Below are 9,814 nucleotides of genomic sequence, written 5' to 3'. Positions count from 1 at the left end.
TTTTTGAGTTGGAGTCTCACTCTGTTGCCCAGGCTGGAGTGCAGTGGCACACTCATGGCCATGACAGACTCAACCTGCTGGACTCCAGCGATCCTTCCACCTCAGCCTTCCAAGTAGCCTGAACTACAGGCATGCACTAGCATGCCTGGCTAATTTTTGATTTATTGTAGAGACGAGGTCTCGCCAGGTGGTCTGGGCTGATCTCGAACCCGCAGGCTCAGACAATCCACTCGCCTGGCCTCCCAAAGTGCTGGGATTACAGGCTGAGTCACCGAGTCTAGCCCCTATAATTTGATAAGCCATAATACCTAACCAAAATTTTCAACCAAATGCAGAAAAATCAAAGCAGTTTCCTAACATAAGGTACAACAGGGCAGCAAAATAATTGGTCTCCATAGTAAAATTCAGCTCTCCTTTACAAAAAGTGATCTTGCCTCTCAATTTTAGCCAGTCACTCCTACTCTATTTTAATTTTGCTTATAAGAATAATGAATTCTTATGAAAAGGAACTTTAAATTTACAAAGAATTGAGGAAACTAAAATCATTCTTAAAGTTACTGCCTTAAATAGTGCATGAGTACTGTTAGTCTACTGTTTCTACTATTGTTTTGATATATTTTGTTTTTTTCTCTTTATCTTTTCTGAATATAAAATAATCATGTTAAAAAATATCAATATGGAGAAAAGTATAAGAAGAAAATATAAACTATCAGAAATCCCACCTTCAAAATAACCCCCACGCCCCCATTAACTTAAGGTGATCAACCTTTCTATTGTCTCCCTAAGCAAAATACACATAGACAGGAATGTTTTAAACATGTTCAGGAATGTGATATACAAATAGTTTGATAGTCACTGATTTTAACTTAGAGATCTACCATCACACATTTTCTCCTCTTACAATTTTTTATAAATAAAATTGTAATTGTCCATCATGTAATTTTCTTCTGATACTACATGGTTTTTATTATTTCCAACTTTTCATGGTAATAAATTAATGCTTCAATGAACAGTTCTACACTTAAAACTTTTACACTCCTACCTAGAAAATTCTATTGATATTGGGAAGAGAAAGTGATTCCCCATCCAAAGATAAAAAATTGTTATTGTTTGGGTTCTTCTCTTTTTGCTTCTTACTCTATCTGGACTAATTGACATACAGTGTTAAAGGTTCCAAACTTATTTGTCACATGCCTAAATTTTAGCCCAGTCTACTGTAAGTTATCTGCCCAACATTTTTTTCAAATGCACATTTGTGTTTTTAAAGAAAATATTTGTCTCATAGTCTTGGCTTTCCACGAAGCTTCAGAAAGTCTTCAAGACTGTCAAAATAACCAGAGCTTTGATTATCAGCAGGAAGTCATACCAGGCAGGAATAAAGAGGACACACACAGGCCAAATTAAAACTAAACAATCAGAAGTTCCAAGTTCCTAGCCTTGGTAGTTTCGTTATTTTAGCCTTAAGAAGTCTCTAAAGTTCCAAGATTAGCTTGAGCAGCGAGAAGACAGGATTCAATCCAGTGGTCTTAGTCTCCATGCAGTCTGGTCACCAATGGTCTCATTGACTCACTGCAGACAACCTCAATATCCTGCCATTGGCCACCAGGTTCTTGCCATGGGTCACCAGCAGTCAGGCAGAAAGCAGAGCACGAGCTCCATACCACTCCAGCCGGGAAAGGCTGGCCTCGCTGGTGGACAGCAGGTTAACAGAGCATCTTCAGTATGATGAGCAACATGCACGTCAGAATTTCCGTGGGGGCTTCTCAACGGTAAGAATTGGGGCATATTTTCTGAAAGCATCAGCTTGTCAGTTTTTCCCCTGACCACAGCACCTCTCTGAGGCATAGTACTGTCACTGTTACTTACTGCTGCTCTGACTTGGGTCACCTTACATGACCTTTCTGGGACGGGGGCCTCGGCTGTAAAATGGGGATAGTAGGCTAGGGACAACCTCTCAGGGATGTTGTGAGGGGAAAATGAAAGTTAAGAGCTGCACTTAAGAAAGAGCTTCTGGGTGTCCATTATTATTACTGTGACTATGCCTGCTATGACTGTTACCACCATCACCCCCAGAAACGGCAGGCCAAACTTGAATTGGGTTCTTCAGAATGAAACAGGGAACTGGGAAGGCCTGTCCTCAGCTTTTGCATTCCCTCTAGGAAGTTAGTATTTACTGACATCACCAAAAGAGTGCATTTCCAGGGTGGGTGGAATCACACTCCCCCTCACTCTCTGACCTATGCCCTCCAGCACCTTGAGCGGGCAGGGTGAAGGGCAGGAACCAGGGGGTCAGGCATGGGAACAGCAGGGTGGCACTGTGCATGGTCTGACAACTAGTGTGCGAACTCATCCCAGAAAAAGTGCTCCATACCTCGTTGCTGAATATCATGACTGTCACCTTTGAAGTACTCCCCTTGGAAGCTATGCACTGACATCGGTGCCTCGCCTACCCATCAAAGGAATTTTGGAACTCTTTATCTGGAATGCCCATCAGAGCCATTATTGTATTACCCTTGATATCAAAATGTCTTCCTCTCAATATCTCCTTTATCTTTAGGCAAAGAAAAAAGTCACTGGGGACCAGATCAGGTGAGTAGGGAGGATGCTCCAATGCAGTTACTTGCTTACTGGCTAAAAACTCCCTCACAGACAGTGCTGTGTGAGTTGGTGCATGGTCATGATGCAAGAGCTCCTTCAGGATCATTTTTGCACACACCTTTCCCATGCCGCGATTTTCAGTTAAGATTTTCCTAGCTGTTTATTGGGTCAGCTATGCTTCTCACAGTCAGCTGACAATTTTGATGAACAGTTCAACACATTTTTGCCATGTTTTCATCAGTTCTGCTCATCACTGGCCGTCCTGACCTCTCTTCATCAGTGACGCTTCCTCACCCCTCAGAAACACATTTAATCCATTTGTACACTGCCATTTTCTTCGTGGCATTATCCTCAAAAACTTGAACTACATATCCCTGATTTCACTTCCACCCTTGCCAAGTTTAAAAGCAGTTTAATGTCCGTTCGTTGCTCTAATTCAGGCTCCAAACTTCTCGTGATGGCACACAAAAACATGCAACAGTAATGCACACACTCAGCAAGCCATGGCCACACTTCGACACAAACACAGCTGTGAGACCCTGATACACCAAGGGTATGAGACCTCACCAAGCTGTATGTACAGCGCTGCCAACGTAAGCACACAGTGGCAAGTTTGCGGACTTAATTGTCAGTCCTTGTAGTAATTGCATAAGTCTGACAAGACCATAAACTGCAGACCCAGCACCAGCACCTCCCAAACCGTACGTTGCAAAGATCACAACTATGGGTGGGAACGGAGAGTGGCCTGGGGTGTGAACAGAACTGACTGCTCGGGTGAAAATCTGCCAAGGCTCAGCAGTCAGAAAACCCATTTCTAATGTCACAACTACTCCTGGTTCTTCATTTTTTCCCTGAATCTTGGCCTCCTACTGTCACTCAGTTTCTCTAATGCTTCAAGTGTGAATCAGTTCAAGTTGAGAAAGCCTGCCTAAGGATTTGGCTCCAACTTCGAAACTCAGATTCATTTTAAAAGAAAATTGGTGTCACCTGCCTCTGGCTCATGGACTAGGGTCATAAATCATCGGAGATGTACAAGACACCTGGGACACTTGGACTATCAATAAGAAAACATGTTGAATGAAACTAATCAGTAGAAAGCGCAACTAAAAATAGGATGGTGTAGAATGAGAAAAATGTCCACCTCTTTTCAGCCCAAAGGCAGAGATGGAATAAAACTAAACCAGTCTGGCAAGATAAGAACAAGAATCGCAATGTATATCTGAAACCCGGAATCAGGAATAATCTAAGATTTGTTTAGACATGTTATCACAAATCTACAGATTTTTTAACGCTCTGCTATATAATCGCTGTTTTCTTCTCCCACGTTTGGAGGAAGCTTATTTTAATGTGCATATTCTCTGGGAAAACCCTAAAATCTGGTTCCTAGGGAGTTTCCCTCTTATCATCCTATCCTTTGCCACACTGTTTATTTCTATTTTTAATCTACAGCATTTTGCTTTGTAATTGTCTCTGCATAAAAAGGCTATGAAACACTGGGAACACAGAACAAATCTACAAGATACAAAGGAGTTTTAGGTAAGCTTTTAAAGACTATTATCAGTACCCATTAAGCACAAACAAGTAATTAAGGAGTAAAGCATTTTAATATTTCCTCTTTAAAATCATCAGGCAGCTATGATCAGGTTGACAAAAGTCTTTCCTTAAATTTTAAATTAATAACCTTTAATAATTAATTACTGCATAATGGTTGGGCTTGGTGGTTCAGCCATAATCCCAGCACTCCGGGAGGCTGAGGCGAATGGACTGCCTGAGCCCGCAGGTTCAAGACCAGCCCGGGCAACTTCACAAAACCTTGTCTCTACAATACATCGAAAATCAGCCGTGGTAATTTACAGGCATGGTAGTACATGCCTGTAGTTCCGGCTCCTTGGAAGACTTGAGGCGGAAGGATCGCCTGAGCCCAGCAGGTTGACACTAAGGTGGCTGTGAGTATGCCACGGCACTCCATCCTGGGCGACGAAGTGAGACTCCAACACACACACACACACACACACACACACACACACACACACACTGCATAATAGCATGTATATGCAGTAATAGCACATATATAGCATATATAGAAACCATAGCAAAGTCATAGCAATCTCTGCACTTCTTGGAAAGCTAAAATGGCCTAATGGATTTCCTGTTAAAGAAAATACCTGCAGAGGCAGGGGCAATAAGATAGCTGTACAACTAACTGTGTCTTAGGTGTATAAAACACAAGCCGTTTTGGAATCCTGAAATGGCATGCAGCCATAACTTTTCAAACTAACCTCAGCACAGACGAGAAATGGGATCCTTAAAGTGTCGCACATCACTTCTAAGATTTTTTTTAAGTACCTACTTCCGTCTCCCTTCTCCCTCCTTTCTCTTGACAGTGGAGAACATGAAAGAACAGAAGCTTTCTAATACACCGATTTCCCTGTGGAGAAGAAGAGAGGAGACTACCACGGCAATAATAGAAGCATATTAACATATTTTAAAACACTAGCATGTTACCCTGAAGTGAAGCATGGGCAAAATAATAACATAGGAGCAAGAGAAGCTGTGTTTAATAAAGTGTGGCAAACTTGAAAACATCAAACTGAACTACCATAGGGCAATTTCGTGCCTGATTGCTTTGGTGGCATAGTAACAAAGGCGAGATTGCCCTTTAGATCTTTAAGTTAATGAGCCTAAGGAAGTCATTCTCGTGCGCTTACTTTCATTGACATAATTATCATCAATAACGCTTTTATGTTTTACAAGTCGCACTCCATTTTTGCAGTCCTTATTTATTCCTAGGGTGATCTGGTTCTTCAGCATACAAACAGCAACAACTGAGAAAGGGATTCAGTGGACTTAACCCACCTGTACGTTCTGCCCCAATCCGTTTTTGTGCCAGGATTTCATGAGGCGTTCCAGAAACTGGAATGCTACTCTGGCTCACTGTAACTTGAAGGAGGAGGCCCAAGACAGAACGGTGCAGCAGACAAGGACACACAAGTATGTTGACGGATGACAGCGCTCACTGGGGCACAACACCTGCTGCTCAATGCTCCAAAACCTACAGTGGCCTGTGTGTAAAATCATAGCTATTCCTAGACGACACAATGGGAGGACACGGCATAACTACAAAAAGGAACCAAAAACGCTTACAAGCAAGTGCAAATCCAGCACATAGATGCCATTTCCTCTTGGCTTCCACTTGTATTCAGTGTTGTCAAACAATGCGTACGTTACAAGGAGAAGCATAACCCCAAACCTCATAGGACCAACCAGCTCCCATAATTCTCAAAGAGAACGCAGCAATGGCACCACCGCCAGCCTGTCCCATCGTCACCCGGGAGTGCAGAAAGAAAAATCTGATACATGCAGTAGAGAGTGCAAAACGCTGTTTACTAACCTGGTGCCCCCGTGGAAGCAGTCGCTCCATGTTCCTTCAAAGAAAGAATCTTTACTGTGAAACCAACCTCCAAAGCAGCTAACAGCGAGAGGGGAAGAAACCGACCACCCCAAGAATCCACACAAACAAGGAAAGCCTCCCGCTCCCAAGCCCAGTTTTGGCTGACTCCCTCTGGCAACTTAAGTCAAAGCCAAGCCCACAAAGCACTTTGGCCTATAAGCTTTAGTAATGAACTTGAAACCACTCCCCGTATGTTAAATAGACACTGGGCTGCTGAGAGAAATAAAACTCACACACAAAATGAGCTAAGGCTTCAGACTGCATTTTTGTCCTTGTCCAAACTGTAACACAAGCTTAAACAAAGAGAACTCTCACTCCCTCCCCTCCCCTCAGACACCGTATTAAAGTGACTGCCTTATTTTAAACAAGAGAACACGGTCTGCTCTCCTTGATAGCCATGAAATGACTGTTATGTAGTTGTCAAGCCGGGTGGTGCTTAGGGAACACATAGCACATAACTTCATGTTGTACAGGAGGGAATGTGAAGTCACTGTTTCTGAGAGTCAAGCATACACACTACCACTATTCCAGATTTTTATAGCATTAAATACACTTACAAACCTCATCAATCACTAAAGTCCAAATATTAATATAAACTCACGAGGAAAGTTTATCAAAGTACATTCTAGCTTCTGATTCTGACTTGATGTCTACAGGTCTTAAAAGCATTCTTATAAGTCAGTTTCACCACCTACATTTCGAGTACATTTATAAGCTAAGATATATACTTTAAAATGGATCTTTTAGTTGCCTTTTAGAATGGAACTTATCACTCACTCTGGTTTCAAAGCAAGAAATTTACATTTATTTTTCATTCTCGAAAAATGTAATTGGTAATTTCCTTAAGAAGGTTAAATCTTTTTTTAGCTTTTTAAGGCAGTTAAATCTTAAAACAGAGTCAATAATACCCCAGCACATTGCTTAAGAAAGAATCAGAATCTCTAGGCTCCACTTTTCAACACAATGTGTTCACAGGATATGTAATTTTTCCCGAGTTTTCGACTCCAAGGACAATTTTAATTCTAATGGCTTGCTTCCATGATCTCTATTTTATTTAAAGTAAGACCCGTTTTAACATAATGGCCAATGTTTCCTAACTATAATTATTGTTTCTTCTAAACAATAAGATTAGACTAAATATGTCCAGAAAAACTTGACTCACTTGTTGCCAGATTTACATGTATTTCTGGTAAAATTCAAGTTATCCAAAACCTATGAAAACACGAGCCATGTGTGCAACCAGGTCAGCCACGAGAGTGCTGGGGTCTATTTCAGATCTAGAACTTTCACATGTCTCCTACGCATTCCCAGGTCAGGGCTCAATAGTATCTCGTGGGATCACTCTAGGCTGAGGGAACAAGACAATCGCCTCCATGAGAAAAGAACACTGGCCCCAAGACTTGTGACTGATGACTTTTAAAGAGGCTAGTGCCCCCCCTGCTGGCAAAACCAAGGAAAGGCCGGAATGGTTGGACAAACGGGAAAGAATCCTTCCCTGCTGAAAATTCCGTTAAAGAGCACAACCGTGTCACATACAAAGTGCGGCGATGGATCATTAAAAAAAAGTTTTCACAAGCGTGAACTGTTTCTAGAGAATATCAAAATGCCTGTGCAAAAAGATACTTGTATTCAAAACTGTCTCCTTTACGTGGATCTGGTTTGCAAACACATATGAAGATTTGCATGCCTAAGAAAATGCCCTGATAAATAATATTGATCTCTCCTCTGCCCAAAGAGTTTCAAGAATCCAAGGATCTCAGAGAGAAGCCAGGTAAAGGCAAGGACGGATAAGTGCAGTCCTGTGAGATAAACACAATCTTTAAAATGGAAGAAATAGAGACAGATCCCAACTTAGCTAGGTAAACCACAGGTAGAATTGTGTCCGCATCATTCTGTGAAAAATCTTCACCCATAGAATTTCTCTTCTCTTTCTGTCAGAAATAATTTCCTTTTGTCTCATATAAATTAATTTTGTTAAAATAAATATCTGATATTAACCTCAATGGAGACAAGAAACAGCTAAATATTGGGCCCCAAATTACACCACACTCTAATAAAACCCCAACAAAAATAAAAGTGTAGTAGGATGTGGCCCTTAACAAGCCATATCACTAAAATGGATAAGGATAGCTGTTACTTAAGCTCTTGGCATGAGCCAACCTTTTTTCTAAAGTGTAAGTATCAATGCATTTAACCCCACCATTCTATTATCATACCGGTTTTACAGAAAGCTGAAGTGTCCAAAGGATAGGTGCCTTGCCAAGATCAGTTAGCAGTGAATGTGATCAGAATCCAAGTCAGCGCTCCTAAACACGTTACACCTTGTCTTCCCGAGGGCATGCCACCCGTGAAACCCTGCCAGACCCCGGCCAGATGCAAGGGAGGGAGAGGTGCCGCGGGAACAGTCCCCAGTAAGGCCTTCCAGAAAAGCAGCCATAGAACTGAGGCCAGAAGGCAACGTGGAAGGGAAGCGGTCCCCAGGCAGTCGGGTAGCTAGGGGACTGGCAGAAGAAGGCACTCCGAGGGAGGCAAGAGTCTTCTGTCTCATCACAGATCAAAGAGGCATCACCCTCCGAGGGATTTCAAACCAGGAAGTAACCAGACGTGCCTGCTGACAGGTAAGAGGAACCAGGCCTTGTGGGAAGAGTAGAAATTTAGAAGACTTTCCAGGTAAAGGCAGGGACAGATAAGTGCTTTAAAATGTGCACCTTTACACTTCGACAAGCGTTATCAAGGAGGCTGCTTTTGTAACCTTGGTAGCTCACTCATAAGCTCCCTTGTCAAGCCAGGCTGGGGGCCTGAGCCACATGGTGGGTGCGAATACCATCCACGGAGCCAGGGTACAAAGAGGAAGGGCAGGAGAAGAAGAGGGAGGATGGCCAAGCTAAGGAGTTTGCTCTGGGAGGCTGGGTCTGAGATGCCATGGGCCATCGGGGTGGACGTCCCACGGGTCCCAGGAGATGTAGGACTGTGCTAGTCCTTTGCCCGAGGTGCATATCCAGGAGTCATTGGCACAGAAGGGGCAGCAGGTACAGAGTCTGCCCCTGGAGAACACACAGCATAAGAGGAAAGGATGGCATGTTAAGGCAAGGGGTTCCAAGGATCTCAGAGAGAATTCAGGTCATGTGTTCCAAAAAATGTCATTTTTATTTTTACTAACCTGTACCTGAAATTTAGCATTTTCTTCTTTTATAATATAGGCAACAATTCACAGTAAAATTAGCCATTTCTGTGACGTGTCACAAATAGAAATCAAAGTTTCATGTCACATGACCGTTATTCTAAATACCTCGAAGTATCACTTCCACTCATCCCTACTTCAGAATTACAGAAGTTGCTAGACCTAACCCTGCATATTGACAAGTCGTGCATTTTAATAAAGGGCGCGTGATACCACGTCACACATTTACTCCTTACTAAAGTGTACTTGGTTTCCTTGGCAATCCCAAGCATTTTAATTTTATGAATTTAATTTTATGCCGGAAACAACATTCTGTAGATTCATTAGCTTTATTGGAAAAGCAAAGAGGTCTTCATGACACACACACAAGTAGAGAACATCTCATTTAAGAGAGGAACAAAAAAAGCCATAGGAAGACCTTAAACTGTCATTCAGAAACAGGGGTGACTCCACCCAGAGCCTCAGGGGGACCCACCAGCACCATGACAGCCCAGGTGGCTGGTGACATGTGTCACCCACTCTGTGGAGCTGCAGTCATGGGCACAACGTACGATTAGCAGCCCCTCCCTCACACCAGCTGGAAC

The 9,814-nt window shown here is 42.6% G+C and overlaps 1 protein-coding gene across 1 annotated transcript in view; it reads right to left on the bottom strand.

Annotated features, from left to right (window-relative positions):
* PLD1 (phospholipase D1) overlaps nt 1-6,163 on the bottom strand; it is a 171,673-nt gene extending 165,510 nt beyond the window's left edge. Inside the window, exon 1 of the mRNA XM_008060895.2 lies at nt 5,990-6,163. The gene's annotated coding sequence lies outside the window, so the exon portion shown is untranslated. The remainder of the gene's footprint in view (nt 1-5,989) is intronic.
* Between the last annotated feature and the right edge of the window lie 3,651 nt (nt 6,164-9,814).

The sequence above is a fragment of the Carlito syrichta genome, unplaced genomic scaffold (genome assembly GCF_000164805.1).
Source record: "Carlito syrichta isolate Samal-C Ts95f unplaced genomic scaffold, Tarsius_syrichta-2.0.1 Scaffold304767, whole genome shotgun sequence".
NCBI lineage: Eukaryota > Metazoa > Chordata > Mammalia > Primates > Tarsiidae > Carlito > Carlito syrichta.
Note: the sequence above shows the minus strand (reverse complement) of the source record. Positions and strands in the feature narration are given on the sequence as shown.